Here is a 17,024-nt window from a genome sequence, read left to right as displayed (position 1 = left end):
TGCCTCCATTGAGTTCTTTGCCAGCAGGAGTATGAAGTTGAGGGTAAGGGTTTCTTCCTCCCAGGGTTAGTTACTTAGGTTTTTTAATCCTTCTCTGTAGACGCTTTGGTTTCCTTTTAGGAGGAGAACCATGCAACTACACAAAGCTAAACAAAGTACAATGAAAAAAAATATTAAATAATGTAAATAAACTTAGAAGCACGGGATAAGCAGCAGCCAAGTTACCACCAGTAATTGTGGTGTTACAGCTAGGGCAAGCTAGACAATAATCATCAGATCTTTAAGCAGGGTTGCAGGCATGATCCTTGTTCCTTATGTATTTTTACAGACACAGCAAATCAAGATACAGTAACTTCAAGACACAGTATAACAAGTCCTGTATGCTGACATGTTGAATTTTTTGTTATAAAGACTGAGGCCTGTTGCTAGCACTTGACAATGCCAAACTTGAGTGGTCCACCGAGCTACAATATAAATGAGCACTTCATTCCTTAATTCCCTTTAAAATGAAATTTCTACTTGTGTGAAGCTCTTGTTTTAAAGAGTTAGCTGATAATCTTAATAAATGGAGCACATGACCTTTGTACTGAGGGAAATTTCCTGTTAAGGGAGTCTCTTTTCCTCAGAAGAATTTCCTCTGGGCAGTGAAGCATGTGACAGTGAAAGAAAATAGGTAGCACGTTATTTCCTTCTTCTTAACATCTCCAGCTGTTCATTTGGAAATCAGGTTCATTTGTGTTTCATTTGTCTGTGAGTTTCAAGTGTTCTCCCTTTCACTCCGAGCAACAAAGTGAACCAAATTACAAGACGTATTGCTAAGATGGTCTGCCCTTTACAGCAGAACTAAAAAGCATTTTCTTCAGCAGAATGATAGCCTGGTATGAATAGAAGTCGTTAATTTCAGTATATTGTAGTTACTTGTATTTTACCTTTCAGTTATGTACTCTCTACTGTTTTGGGTTTTATGGTTTTCCTGTATTCAGCTTCACCCACTGTAACTTCCATTTACTCCCCTGTTATTTTTGTGTTGCTTTCAGTTCCTTTCAACAGCTTCCAAGAAAATATGAACACAGAAACATAACTCTAGAAAAGAATTCAGAGCTCTTGCACTCAGATAGCTTTGAAATGAAGCTAAATGTGTTCCTTTACCTATAAACACTGTCACGGTTTACATCCCAGAGCCTGACAAGCATCTACCACTCTAGCTGATGATAAACGAATCTAAGAATGTGTAAGTTAATCAGAAAATTTAGTCAAATTTAATTGTTTTGGCAATTTTTTAAATGAGGACAGTTACAAAACTGGTATGTGAGTCACTGGTGGCATTATTTCTGTTTGGTTGTACCTGCTTTTACCTATACGTATTCTGCATGGTTTTTACCTGTTTTAATTGGACCTAAGTGCTCCCTTGCAAGAAAAGGAAAAAAACAATCCTCAGGGAATAAGTTATTAAAAATTAAAGAAACCCTGGAAAAAATTGAGAGAGAGAAGTGATTACAACATTTGCATGGAAAAACTACCAACTCTACAGGTCAAACTACAGGTAAAATTCAAAAAATACTGGTGGTTTTCCCAGACAAGCCATTGCTGGAGCTGCCATAGGGACTAGTGAGGTGACTATTAGAAAGGGACAGCTGCCCAGGTGATTCTGAATAGTTGGAGGATGTTCTCTATAATACAGTACATCTCTTGATATGTGACTCACACAATGAAAAGTTTTCCCAGGAAAGTATTTTCTGCTTTGATGTTTTTTTTACACTGCATTTACATGCTTACTGCAGTAGATCTTCATATGGCTGGTTTTCAGCTTAGAGTGCAGAAGATACATTGATTAAAAATATTAAATGTTTGCAGCAAATGGCAACAACTTTCCCACTCCTTTATTACACTTTTTTTTTTTTAAAGACATTCTCTGCTAAAGGTGGGAATGCTCACACTAGCACAAAACTGGGGGAAATATAAGTGGTGAACTGTGTGTGAACCACAACGCTTCCAGTTCAATGAAAAGGTGATGAGGAGAAAATGCATATAGTTCTGATCAGGACCAGTGGGGCTTCTTGGATCAGCCGAGGTATTGATAGTCTTCTGAATAATTTCAGTAAAAGGTGCTTTAAAATTAAAATGAGAATATCTTGGTTTTCTGTTCGTATATTTCCTAAATTCAGGTATTTCTGTTATGGATTTAAATGCAGTTTTGCACAAAGTTATTTTTTATCTAAGGAAATCTGAAATACAAAGATTATTTCCTCGGTTTAATCTGTAATCTCTAGTTTTAACGGTAATAAAGGTATGAAAACTGTATTCACAGGTACAGCATTTTGTCCATCTTTAAGGATCAGTAAAATGCTGAAAGCAGATATGACCGGTCCAGTTTTGAAATAGCTTTGCACTTTCCAAGAGCAGTAAGACTTGTTCATGGCAGTGATTTATTTTTCACTTTCTATCTGCTAATCTGTTAGTCTTTTACTTACGAAAGATTTGAAAAGTTCACTAGGAGGAGACTGTGTTCATACAATTAAAACCAGATATAACAAATTATTGTGTAGGGATCTGGACTCACGTGGCTGCCCAGACGAAGATGGAACGAGCCTAAGGCTCAGCTTTCCAAAGGGATTTAAAAGTTGAATGCATCCTTATTCCTTGTATCCAGAGATGACAGCGTTACCATAAACTTTGTTAACATACAAAGTAAAAAATAGTAGATCATAATCTATATCACGTCCTCTTTCTTTTGACATTGCAAGACAGACAGCAGTTTGGGAGAGAAGGTGGTGGAAGAGCGTTAAAAATAAGCTGCATAGAAATGTACAGGCATAGTCTGAGCCTTATCCATTGTCACCATATTAAAGTTGCTAGGGGCTTGGATCTGCTAACTAATAGTCAATATAATATTTATTTATTTATCTAAACTTTGGATCTTAGCTGTTCATTTAATATTCAGTCTTTCTGTTTCTTAAATTCACATCCTTAATGAGGGAACCTGCGGGACGAAAGAGGATGTGAAGAGCATCAGTGATACTGCAGAACAGTTGTGACAGCTGAAAGAGAGGAAAAGACAGGTTGATTCAATGTGTAAAACAAAGGGAGAAAAAAGATAAAGAAAAGAAAGAACTGGATGTCTGCTCTTCCAAATCTTGATTTATGCAGCAGCTCATTTATTTGTTCTTTTCCTTGTTTTAAATAAAAAGTGAAAAGCCAATCATCTATCCATGAAAAAAACATGGTGTTATTGTTTGATTAATAGCTTATACTGATGTTAATAGAGGCCCAATTATGCATCAGTGTTTGCCTCATTATGTAGAGGAGCCTCATCATAGCAGATTATTCTATGAACAGGGAATGGTTTCCTTTTTGATAATTAATTCTCATGCTTCAAAGTATATAACCCAAACAGCACTCCAGTTCTTTCATTGTAAGATTCCTATACACCTAATTTTGGAAGAAAACTGTTTGTTGTGAATAATGAAAGGAAAAGAAAGGGGGGGGGGGGGGGGGGGGGGGGAAGACACCTAACCTCAAAAACATGACTTAAAGAGATTGCTTTTCTTTGCCAGTAGATTGTTAGAGAATTCCATTGGACTGCAGCTTTCTGAAAACCTCTTCAGCAATACTAACTCCATCTTCTTTCACTGCACTCCTTGATATAGCAATGACTGCAAAGGTTATGCAAAGAACATGGCTAACTTTTGCAAATGAATGAGTGAAACAATTTTGAGAACTACAGTTCTGGCTTAGTAAAGACAGAAACTTTTTAGTATCAGTTTCAGAAGAAGGGTTGCATTTCTGCTCCAGACAAAGCTGAGAAAGGTAAAACTCTTGAAATAAAGAAAATAAATAAGAAAATAAAGTGTTTGGATGATGTAATGCAGCAATCAAGAGAAGAAACTGGATACTTGCTTCAGCAATTAGTGTTCTTGACGCTTATAAATGCATGTATTCCAGCTGTGAAAAGTCCAGTAATGGCAGATGCTGTGTTGTAGGAAATAAAATTCAGGAGATACAAAGGATATTTAAAAGTTTATGTCTACCTACTTAGATCTAACATTTGCACTACTAGGAATTTAAGGCCTCTTTCACCGAGTTAGAGAAACCTCTTAGAGTATCTTCATGTTTTATCCTGCTGCAGTATGCAGGGCTTAGGTAAATTTATCACTCCATAGTAAAGCCTCAGAACTCCAATACTGTGTCAGAGAGGGCATTTTTAAAAAGACAAATGTTGATACAAAAGTTGGAAGACAAGAAACTTCAAGGAGAATAAGGTATTGCCCAAACTCTCTTTTGTATTTTGAAGTCTCAGTTTCAAAGCATATTTCAAGGACTTCTCTTATTTACAAGAACAAGCCCCTGCACTAGGAAAAAATATCCACTGAATTCTTGAAGAGAAGAACTAATTGCAAGCTCTTTTTAGGACCTGACAATTTGCCTGGGATGGTTAGCACATAGAATGGACAAAAACTACAGAAGTGTAGCATCTTCAGTTACACAGAAGGTTATTCAAATATTCCATTAGGAGATGGCCATATTCCAATATCTTTAGGTTAGTAGAGCCTAAGGTTTGCAGTGAGTTGCAATGTCAGTAGAATTACTCTGGGAAATAAGTGTGTAGTGTAGGGAGCTGTACCAGAATTTGATGCTACTTAAAAAGTAATTACATGAGTCGTATGACTTTTGTTTCCCCCCTTCCCAAGGACCAACGTTACTGTCCTTTGTAGATATAAGGTCAGTGGCATCCTCACAGCAGTGTTTCACCAGTTCTCCAGTACAATCTGTTCTTAGCATTTGAGAGGTTAAAAAGATCAGTATGAGAAAAAACTGTTCTCTGAAGGCAGCGCCTACTGTAAAAGTCAGTGATATATTTTGGAGGAAGAACTAAAAATATGTCAAAGATAGTTTCAGGCAAAACAGAGAAAATGTCAGTACTAACGACAGGTCTCAAAATCTGCAAGACTGTTTGCAGTGTTAGAAATATGTTCCCAAAAAAAGTATTGTTTGACAGGTCATCGTTTACAATTCCTAACAATTAATATTGTCAGGATGCAAAAGTGTGACTGAAAACAAGAGGATGGCATTTGTGAGTAATGTATTGATCTCAAGGAAAGTTACACTTTCCTGGACTCACTTCAAAATAACATTGGGCTTGCAGCCTGGAAGAAATCTCACAACATGCTTCCCCTGGGGACAACTTACTGTATAAATACCTGCGTAGTAAACAGACCTGTTAAAAAGAATCAAATTTTAATACAGCAAGGTCACCCTTTTGACAGGTCTGTAAAATGTAATTGTGTCCAGAGAATGATCTGCAAAGGCAGCTGTACATTTCTTTCGTTCCTTACTGTATACATATCATAGTTTCCCTGATAACTAGTCTAGTAACCCAGATTCTTCTTTGAGCTGCAGCCACAGTTACATTTGTTGACTTAGTGGTGTGAGAAAGTGCCAAAGTAAGTGTGTCCATCCACCTCTTCTGCCATCCTTCTCATCACCCAAGTGGGCAGTGTGTCCCTGAGAACATACGCTTCTGTGGATCACATGACATTCAGGACTACCGAGATGGCACTGGGAAGAAATTCTTCCCAGTTTGGTTGAACTTTATTCTATGAGCCATGCTGCTGCAGTACTGAAGCTGTTCTAGGAAGCAAAATGTTCTACCAAGTGGAACATGAGTTGAATGGCTTCTTTTCACCCTTAAGGTCAGGCACTGTATTTTTAATCCTCTCAACCCTACAAGCAGAGAGGAATCACAGAGTGGTCAGGGTTGGAAGGGACCACTAGAGATCATCTAGTCCAACCCTGTGCTAAAGCAGGTTCTCCTAGAGCAGGTTGCACAGAGTCATGTCCAGGTGGGTTTTGAACATCTCCAGGAAAGGAGACTCCACAACCTCCCTGGGCAGCCTGTTCCAGTGCTCTCAGCATTTCCTCATAAGGGAGATGCTCCAGTCCCCTCATTGTCTTTGTAGCCCTCTGCTGGACCATCCCCAGTAGTTCCCTGTCTCTCCTGAACTGGGGAGCCCAGCACTCCAGGTGTGGCCTCACCAGGGCAAAGCAGTGGGGGTGGATACCCTCCCTCAACCTGCTGGCCCTACTCCTCTTAATGCACCCCAGGATCTCACTGGCCTTCTTGGCCACCAGGGCACACCGCTGGCTCATGGGCTGCTTGCTGTCCACCAGAACTCCCAGGTCCTTCTCTGTAGAGCTGCCTTCCAGCAGGTCAGCCCCAGCCTGTAGCCCCAGCCTGTGCTGGTGCGTGGGGTTGTCCCTCCCTCAGTGCTGCAGGACCTGACATGTGCCTTTGTTGAACTTCATGAGGTTCCTCCCTGCCCAACTCTCCAGCCTGTCCAGGTCTTGCTCAATGGCAGCGTAGCTGGCTGGGGTATCAAATGTAGCTTTTGTTTCCTGTTTGTGCCCTAAAAGCTCTCTCCTGTTTATCTGTTGTATCATTGATTGGGTTCAGTTTCTTGATCACATTCCAATTCATGTGATTATTATATTTACCTTATGGCAGAAATAATTTCCTTCTGATTAATTTTTACTTCCCATTTAAGACCACTTCACTGTCTATTCTCAAGCAACTTCCTCATCCAGCATAAGGTAATTGCGTTTTACAATATGTATTCCTCTGGCGAACAAAATTATTCCTCCACATGCTATACCTGGCAAACCATTTGGATACCATCAGAGGAACAGAGCTATAAAAATGTATTTCCTTACTCTTTTTTTCAAAGCTGGTATTGGGGAATCACTGAGAAATAGGTATGGACACATATATGAAGAAGTAGTTCATAGGCTTTCTTCAAGCAGTTCCAAAACTCTTTTCTGAACATGGACATTAACGGGATGTGAATAGCCTGACCACATAAAAGGTAATTGCTTTAAAATTAGATACAAAGAAAATACAAAGAAATAGTAACTGTCTTTATCTAAAATATTTTAGTTTAAAAGATCTTTTTTTGTGGGGAGGACACATTTAATTATCATGCCTGCAACAGACAGGCCAAAAAGAGGTGGATACAAGGGGGTTTGTAAAATTTGTTTGATTCTATGTATTGAGCATATAAGGTCTATTAATAAGGATTAAGTGTGTAAGTTCTTTTTGTCTCCATTTTAAGGTATAAAATACGTTGAGCATTGATTAATTCCCGGAACGTTTTAACCATGTTATGTAAAATACATTTTTGGTAATTTGGGTACTTTGGAGGCTTTCAGATGATAAGTAATGATTAGATCATTTACTTTTTGGGTGCGGTAGCCCCACCTTTCTCCCAGCTGGACACCCCTTTCTTAGAGCTAGATTGATGCAAACATAGCAAATGAAGGAGTCTGCTCTCAGCTGTGGAAAATACTTGAGTTACCATACTAAAACACCAGTGAGGGTATCAACAATTACCTTGTACAACTGGCAGCTGGAATGTACCCATGCAAACAAATAACCATCTTTCATTCTTTCATTCATTCCTTATGCAAAGTGAGAACTTGGAGCTGTGTCAGCACTACCAAAAAACTAGCAGGCCAGCCCTAGCTGCTTGTGGCATGGTGTAACTTACTATGCTAAATTACTGCAACCTAAAAATGAAGTGTTTCGCTCCTTTCCCTGTTCAGAAAATCTGGAATGGAAAAGTACCTCGAGAGTTTAATGATCCTTCTGCGTCATCTGTATAAGTCACCTCACCTTATATTTGAGTAATCACCTGTGTGTATTCAATTACCTGAACACTCACCTTGTTGACAAAGAGGTCCGAGGTGCTTCTGTGCTAGTGACAGAATGACTGTGATAACAGTCACAATTACATGGGCTCAGGGAAGTGGAACAAAGAGATACCAGGTTCTCTGCGTGTCTCTGTTGACTGGAGCTATAGTCTGAGAAATTCACAGCAAATCTAGCTAGCGTGACAGATTCTGCAGCCCCAGTCACTCCTTTCATGACTATATGAAAGCCCATACACTTCGAAACAGATTTGTTCAGAGAAGTTTATCTTAAGTCTACCATGAATGACATCAAGTTAAGCTATGTATTCATCTACTCTGTTCAGCCTCCTGCTCTTAGTAATGCTGACCTTTTCAGGCTGTGGCAAAGGAATGTGCATTTACTGTCAAGTTTGGAGGTTCTTTCAACTTTAACGGGCTGTAGTTGAAACTCAAAATCAAAATGAAGGTGCTATCTGGAAGTTTATAGTTGTCAATGCACAAGTGATGAATGGAACTATTGCACATTCAGGGTACTCTCCGTAGCTTTGTAGTATATCATCCAAGGACTTTGGCTCATTGTTAAAATCAGAAAAAGAGACTGCATTTTAGCTTGCCCTAAGCCAGCTAACCTAAACATCACAACGAGGAGAACAAGTTTCCAAGTGATTGGCACAAATGTCTCTCTAAATAATGCTACTTCCAGATCATCAGTAACTACATAGCCTTTCTCAAGTGATCTTATTCTTTGTGTGCAAAACTGTTTGGAAAGAATGGGTTATCTAGGGCTCAAATGAGATTACTGTTAGCCAATTGCTATTATATCAAGCGGTTAGAAATTTTGCTCTCATTTATCAGTCTATGTCAGACTTACCATATCCAACAGTTTTCGCAGTACCTGTCTGCTTCTGGAACTTGTTTTAGTCTGGCATGGCTGTGGTCTAAATGCTAAAGTCTGTCTGGCAGAAAGCCTCCCCATCATTCCTCCAGGATTACTCCGTCAGGACTAATTAGGAGTATATACTATCACAGTTTTCCAGGTGAAAAGTAAAGGCGCAATGGAAGATAACCAAAAGACTGGGGAACCACTGGAAATGGCAGTCAGCTAGAATGGGTGACCCACTAGAAAAAGGTACTACTTACATGTTTGAGAAAGAGAAAGAAGTGGATCCAGTAACTGCAGACCAACAAACCTAAGCTCACTGCCTGGAAGGATCATGAAGGACATCTTGTTGGGTGGTGCCTAGCCATCTGCAAATACATGAAAAAGAAAATAATGTAGGATGGTCATCACATATTTACCAACAAAACTGCAAATCATTTTTTTAACAGTCTGATTGCCTTTTACGATGATGGTGGTCAAGGGAAAGGTGATAGATATAACTTGCCTTGACTTTAAGAAGTTTTAGTCCCTGTAGCATGCTCACTGGTAGACAAAAGAAGCATGTGCTGCACAAAAAGACTGTTAGGTGGGTTGGGTCGAAGGACTCAAATGTTAGTTAATCAGTGGCTTGATGTCTGTCTGGCAGAACATCTTAAGTAAGTACTGGGGGCAATGTCAGTCAGTATCTTTATCAATAACCTGGATGATCTGTATCCTTAGCAAATCTGTGGATGATACTAAAATAGAGAAAGTGGTTGACACATCAGATAGTACAGTGTCAGTCTAGAGAAGCTCTAGGATTAGGCAAAATAAATCTCATGAAGTTCAACAAGGAGTGCTAAATTCTGTACCTAGGTGAATACCACGCATTCACCATGGGTACATATACCATGTACCCATGTACCAGTAAAAATGTGAACTCGGTAGCTGGTGTGCCATGAAGGACCTGCAAAGGTCATAGTGGATACTAGGTGAAAAGGAGAAAGTAGTGGCCTTTAATCACCAGGAAGGCAAACTGGATTGGCCTATGCTAGGATGAGAGTGAGCAGATGAAATTATGTGTTTTGTGATGTTGGTGCTGCATACACCTGTAAGTCTGCATCCAGTTTGGGGCTCTGCGGTTCAAGGACGACAAAAGCTGGAGTCAGTTTAACAGAGGACTAGCAAGTGTCATGGACCAGGCGTATGTGACCTTTGAGAAGAGGCTGAGAAACCTGGGCTTGTTTAGTTTGGCAAAGCAGCAGCTCAGTGGTGATCTAACAGCTGCCCACACAGCAGCTTGAATGGGAATCGCACAGATGGCAGAACCAAATTCCTGCTGGTAATGGCAGATGGTACAGTAAGAAGCAACCCCAAGATGCAGCTTGAAAGATTCAGTTTGGACTTTAGGAAAAAGTTATTCACCAGAAGGGTAGTGCAGCAGTGGAGTAGCTTACCCAGAGGTGCAACCAGGGGAGTTGTCCTCCTTGCCTAGACTGGGCTGGAGAAAGTGGCAGCTGACCTGTTACAGCCGTTGCGACTAGCATTTCCAACCAGCCTTCTGCAATTAAGAAACTTGAAGGGAAACTGGGAGAAAGAAAGATGACGTACCCAAACTCATGGGCTCACCTTGTATTCTCTCTTCAGACTGATTTACTTTTATGGTAGCATTTAGACAGTGAAAATAAAAATAATGACACTGCACTGGAGAGAGCTGTTTTGTCAATTGCAACAGAAAACAAATAATCATAGGCCACTGAGTTTCCTTTATGTGTTTCCTGTCAAGCTTAAGACTTAAACCAGACAGAAGCATTTCAATTGTCAAAAGATTAAGCAGAGCTGTTCCAGGAAAAATATATGCTCAAGGTCTCAGGACAGGAATAGCAGGTGTCGATGCTAATTTTACCTGAGAAGATAATCCCATCTTGCAAAAAAGGGCATAAAGTGGTGGAGGTCGTTTTCACAATGAGAGCCGTGGATGTTGCATAAATGTACTTGCAGGTTTTTCTGTGCATATTGGGCACAAAGCTCCCTGCTACTGGCCAGAAAGAAAAAAGATTGCGAAAAATCCTGAGCTGGCCTCATTATTGTGGCATGTCAAAACAGCCATTTGACCACTTTTATTTTTCACCAAGAGAAACAGCCACTTGCATGTTATTTTACTGACCTAAGATCATGGAATACTATCGTTTTGGTCATGTTGCTTCCCCCTGTATGCCTGTGCTGAGGTAAGAGGAGAGGCTAGCATACCATTTCTACTGCTTTAACTTTTTCTTCAACTGTTTTTATATGTCTCATGTTGGGAATGGCAGAACAGCTGAAATGGCATGCTCCTTAGTGAAGTAAAGTTAAAATGAAACAGATGTAGTTCAGATTGTTTATCAGGGCATTTAGCAGGCTCTGTTGCTGTTCTTAATTATCTGATAATTTGCAAGTCAATGGTACTATAACAGAGGTCGTCAGTACTTTTGTGCAGAAACTGGAGGTCCTTACGGGGGTACAGAGGGTGAGGTGTGTTACAGGCCCAGATTTGGGATGGACCTGCCTGGCTGTCCAGAAGAGGGTCTTAACAAGAGGCTTCATTTTCTTTGTATTTTCCTTTCTCTTTCACGGTTCATGCTGCAGACAAGCAATTCCTGAAGACCAGCTCCAGCTTTCACGTTATCTTTTAAGTCTCTCTTAACACCTTCTCAGTAACCTTGGAGGAACGTTGCTTGTCACATAGCACATGCTGCCATGGGGTACCAGTGTGATAATGAAATATTCCCTGTCTGCCTCCCAACAGGAAAGAATTGCAGTTCTGCTTTTTATTACTATGTGGGGGTTTTTTCCTGACAAAGGCAGGACTTTGATTTCCAATTTAGTTCTGGGCGCCAAGTTAAGTAACTGGGTACTCTGCTTGAGTAGATCTTTAATTACTATGACCAGGCAATTGTGTCTCTGCTATTCTTTTAGAAAAACTTCTCCAGACTTTAAATGAAGACAGAGAAGGCCCACACAAAGCAATTACAATGGGGAATTTGTTTACAGGCTGTTGCTAGAAGAGACATAATGCTTCCTTTTATCATCACTTGTCATAGCAGTGACAGCCTGTAAACCTCCTGCCCATGCATTATTCTTTATTTGTCACTGCCCGTGCCAGCTCTTGCCCTGGCAGGTGCCTGGCATGTGTCAAGCATATGATTCATGGGTTTATTTGATCAAGACTGTCAAGAAAAGAATTATGTATTTTCTTTTAAATTACAGATCAGACATTTACTCTCCATACCTAGTGACAGGGGTTTTGGCTTCTTCATATCCAAAGTGCACCATTTATACCTCACTGTAGAATTTAAACACTGGCTTCTCTCTCATGCCTAACTCTGAATGTGAAATTCTTGTAATATTACAGCATATGAATGAAACCATCCTACCTCCCTGTTTTATTGTCATGGCAAGCTTGCTTCAGCTGTTTCCTTTGGTAATAAATGGGCAGAATGCATCGTCCCCTGGACATTTAAAGGCCTTTTATTACAGGTTGCTTTCTGGTTTACACAACACATTATAATTTCTTTCAGAGAACTTCTTTAGAATTACATTTTCGCGCTGACATTGATTCATGCCTGTTTACTTGGGCGCTTGAGTTTACTGGCTTCTAAATGTATGTGTGTAATATATAGGTTTTTGTGTGTAAAGATGCTGCTTCTGGAGAAATATTAGCAAAAAAATAATTGGGAACTGTGAGAAAATGCTGTTGTGTTACAGGAAATAAAATAACATTTGATGTTCTGTTCTGTGAAGGAGATCTGTGGAGTTCTGTGAAAAAAGGACAGTTTATTTTGATATTTTGGGGAAAAGACGAGGTTAAGAAAATTGAAACTGGTTAGTTTTAACACCTAGATAATTTATTAATCAAAATTGTTCCCATAAAGAGAATTCTGAAGTCTTGTCTAGTCTGTCTTAAGCAACACTTGAACTGTGAGATTCCCAGGTATTTTCTTTGTCAGAGCATCTATATCTTCATGACCCCTGGCTCAAACACAGGCTCTGTTATTAAGTACTTAGCCTTTAAAGCCAGCTGCTGACTGCAGGTCCTGCAGAATTGCTTTGCTTTAAAAAGTCTGGCCTATAATAATACCAGTATATTGAGTAATGCAGGAGTGGCTTTAATGAGTTGTTACACATGAAATAGATGGGTTTACTACTTCTATAAATAGTAGAAAATACAACAGTTTTCTTTAAAACTATTACTGCTTTACTGTCTCTGGCTGTTATTCTGTGTTTGTGTATGCTTTCAGAGATTGGTAAGATTTGAAACAGGTAGTACCACAAGACATTGCAGGGGAAAATACAATGTGTGAGCACTTTCATATTGATTTAAGTTAAAAAAATCATTACTTATGGATCCAAAAAGGATTTTTTTCCCTCCACTCTAAGATATTTTCATTCTTACAACCATATTGGAGTTGGTCTTTGAACTTAAATACTTCATAATGTTTTTGAAGTTATTGAGAATTTTTCTCAAATAAATTCCCAAACAGTCTTCCTGGCCAAATTTCAAAACTAGAGATATGGTAGGTGTTACTGGTATTGGTTTGACTGTGTCATGACTTATTGTTAGGTTATTACTAACATGTAGATGTTTTTTAACAAATTTAGATACCTTATGGATCTCTAGTAATCCATATAGTTTGATTCGTATGTAGACCTGATCATTTTATGTTACCTAAGCTCTATAAAATTGAACACTTACTACTTTTGTTTTCTTCCTGGTTACTTCCAGATGTGTCTAAATGAGTATCATTTAGAATTCTGTGTGAGCAAGATGTGCAAATTTTGTTTGTATACTTCTGCTTTTTTGTGAGCTGTTCTTTGAGTGAAAAGGAAAAAAATAATAAAATTATTCAGTCATGGGACTAGTTGACTGGATGAAAACAATTTTGGGATATGTGATTCTGGCATCAAAAGATGTGCTGGATGTTTTAATGCAGTTCTTCAAAAATCAGATTACGTGCTGTCTGAAATGTGTGAAGAGCTATCTGAGAGAGAGGGAGGAAGGTGGTACAGAGAACTCTTGTTTGTTCCAAGAATTTCAGATATTATTCTCACTGAAAATTATATTACAATATTTAAAATTTAAGACACCGCTTTTCCTGAGTTTGCAAGGAACCTCAAGCAATCGACGAAAGAACAGAACTACTGTTGATTTCATTGAGTTCAAGCTCCAGTATGACTGATAACAATCACATTATATTAGTCTACTCTTGTTATTTAACAATTGATAAAAGAACAGACAAGACTGTATCGTAATACAGTTTACATCACCTCTCCCTGAAGTGTTTTCTCGAAGAGATAGGTACTCAGCTTTCAGAATTTGCTCATTGCAAGATGTGAAAGGAATGAAATTAAGTCCTTTGTATGAGACTGAATTTATTTGGCCCAAGATAAGTGATAACAATCAGAACACATAAAAAGAGTGTGTTTGTATTAGTTTATTTAAATATCAATGGTGGCCATCTTCAGACTGTCTATTGCAAGTGCCTTACCTTAGCCATTGTCACACCCAACAAGTGAAGATCCAATTCAAGTTTCTGCACAGGCAACAGAGAGCCTACCAACACCACAGACAACTTAGATTGTCCAAGTAAGGCTCCTTCTTCTCTCCATGAGAAAGTTTAGGTGCGTCCTTGGTAGCTCTCTTCATGTACAAAAAGGTGAACTGCCTAGAACCAGTTCACAGGGAATAGTAAAGCAATAGTATCTGATACGTAGCCAAATTTAGAGCTATGTAGTAGGATCCTCTGATCAGCTGGAGTCTCATCAGTGAACTTATCTCTGAGGGCAAGGAGGTGAAGATGGAGGATTTGTACTATAGCCAAGGTGAAGTGCTTGCTGCCATAGTTGAAGAGTTGTGTTCAAGCTGAGTGTCCTAGTTTTGGCTGGGGTAGAGTTAATTTTCTTCTTAGTAGCTGGAACAGTGCTGAATTTGGGGTTTAGTATGAGAATAATGTTGATAACACATTGATGTTTTAGTTGTTGCTAAGTAGAGCTTACTTTAAGTCAAGGACTTTTCAGTTTCCCATGCTCTGCCAGTGAGTAGGTGCACAAGAAGCCAGGAGGGGACACAGCCAGGACAGCTGACCCCAACTAGCCAAAGGGATATTCCATACCGTAGAACGTCATGCTCAGTATATAAACTGGGGGGAGTTGGCCAGGGGCCACCAGTTGCTGCTCAGGGACTGACTGGGCTTCAGCAAGTGCGTGGTCAGCAGTTGTATTGAGCATCACTTGGTTTTGTCTTGAGTTTTAGTCCTCTCTTTCTTTCTCCTCCCTCTTTTCATTATAATTATTTTTGTTATTGTTGTTGTTGTTATTATATTTTGCTTGATTTAAATTATTAAATTGTTCTTATCTCAACCCATGAGTTTTACCTTTTTCTGATTCTCTTCCCCGTACTACCAGGGGCAAGGAGTGAGCAAGCAGCTGTGTGGTACTAAGTTGCTGGCTGGGGTTAAACCACAGCGCTGAGCAACCTGAATCTTTTTACTAGATGTCTGTACAGTATGCATGGTGTGGTCTTGCTCTTGGTGCATTATGCACTATGCACTATTCACAAACAGGATTTGTGGGTAGAAGTGGTCAGAGGAGAGGAGTTAGATGACCTTAGAGAACTACAGGAAATTTTCAGTGTCTGAGAACTAACAGAAGCTATGGTACTGAACCGATTACATTTGATTTACTTTGGAAATACATAATATCCTGTCTTTTTGAAACTGTTTTGTTTTTCATTGCTATAAAATGATACAATTTACAATATAGAAAAAAATCAGACTGACAGCCCTAACAGACTTTCTTATATTACATGCAAGGTCTTTGTATCTTTGTTTTTAAGGTTTATTTCCCTTCTTCTGTATTCCTGTGCTATGGGAATAGCCTCAATGGAGCTCATAAAAACAAGAAAACAGTTCGATATATAGATGCTTTAGACAGGCTTGTACGTGGGCACAGAATGATCTAAGACTTGATTTAACCTCAGTTCAGTCATGATACTGAGTTGTAGCTGGTACCTAAAATGAGTCAGAGTGGCACACAACCCTTGTCCCATGAATATGGTTAGTCATACAAAGACCACCATTCAAAGACACAGTACATCTCTGGTCACTGTGACTGTTGGGGGATTGTGTTGTTTCTTTGAGGATGTAAGTAACAAAATATGATGAAAAAAAGGGATACCTCTTTTTTTTATTATTTCAGAACTTAAATGTCTATTCTACAATCAATAACAGAGTAGATGACAAAAATATTGTATATTTATCTGAATATCTTTCTTTACTTCTTTGTCTCAGACTTGGCCTTCCTCACTTAATCTAATACCTCTACCAGGTAGTACTATGAACACAAACCACTCTCTTGACTCAGCAGGTCCCCACAGTGTTGAGTTTCTCTTCACAAAACTCCCAACCTGTTCTGTAATCCTTGCAGGCTGATGTTCCTAGGTCTCAGGCTGATCCCTCTTCTATGTCAGTGTACATCAGGACGGCTCAGTGCAGGGAAGCACCCCATGCAGTACTCTCCCACTAAATATGTATAACTACACACCAGTGTTTCTACTCCTTCCTAATCCGCAGGTAGATTTGGAAAGTCTTTTGTGTTGGCTAGCTAGGAAGTAAAGGAGCAAAGACAAGGAGCACGTGCAGGGAGCTCTATTTCAGTGGAACTTGATTTTATTTCAACACAAGATCCTGTATTCTTTGCACTGTGACTTGTTTGCTTGTTGCCTTGAGTTTATGTGTCAGTGTTATACACTCCAGGGTACTGCTAAATGGTAGTCCTTTGGGGTAGTCCATAGCAAACTTTTTGCATTCTATAATGATGTAAGGTCTGGATCGAGGCTTGTACTGACCATACCAGTCCCAAGAATTAGTAGCTGATGTAAGAAGCAATTATAACCTGGCAAACCCATTTCAATGAGGCTTAGCTTGCAACCCTTGGCATCGCTAAATGTGGCTTATCACCAGTTCTAATTATTGGAAGCTAAGCTTTTCTCTCCCTCATTCCTGCCAAATGAAATTATCAGATTTTTCCAAAGTAATGAGCGTGACAAGCTGAGGTGTTACATCAAAGTCAAAAGATCAGGATTTCTGTTGTAGATGTATTGAGGAAGAGGCAAAACTTTAGGGTGTTTTTTGTTGTTGGGGTTTTTTTAATGATCCTTAGTGTGTATTTCTAGTCAGAAGAAAAAATGTTCCCAAAGATGCTGTTTTGTAACACAAACAGAGCCAGATTATGCAGATAAGAGAACCTACCAACTATTCTACATTTGCACTTAATTTTGTTAGGAAGTCAGCTGTCCATTTGCTGTTTGCTGATATCCAGCTATTAAGATCTTCCTTCATGTCTGTTTCCCTTCCCATTGCAAAAACAATCAAATCATGCTAGGTTAATGCTTACTCTTTAAAAATTTCTTTCCACACATAGTTCTTCATAATTAGTTGATATAGGA

At 39.2% G+C, this 17,024-nt stretch overlaps 1 protein-coding gene across 1 annotated transcript in view; it reads left to right on the top strand.

Annotated features, from left to right (window-relative positions):
- GALNTL6 (polypeptide N-acetylgalactosaminyltransferase like 6) overlaps positions 1–17,024 on the top strand; it is a 487,985-nt gene that overhangs the window by 387,759 nt on the left and 83,202 nt on the right. The window lies entirely within an intron of this gene.

This window comes from Falco cherrug, chromosome 1 (genome assembly GCF_023634085.1).
Source record: "Falco cherrug isolate bFalChe1 chromosome 1, bFalChe1.pri, whole genome shotgun sequence".
NCBI classification, from domain to species: domain Eukaryota; kingdom Metazoa; phylum Chordata; class Aves; order Falconiformes; family Falconidae; genus Falco; species Falco cherrug.
This window is presented reverse-complemented; position numbering and strand designations above follow the sequence as displayed.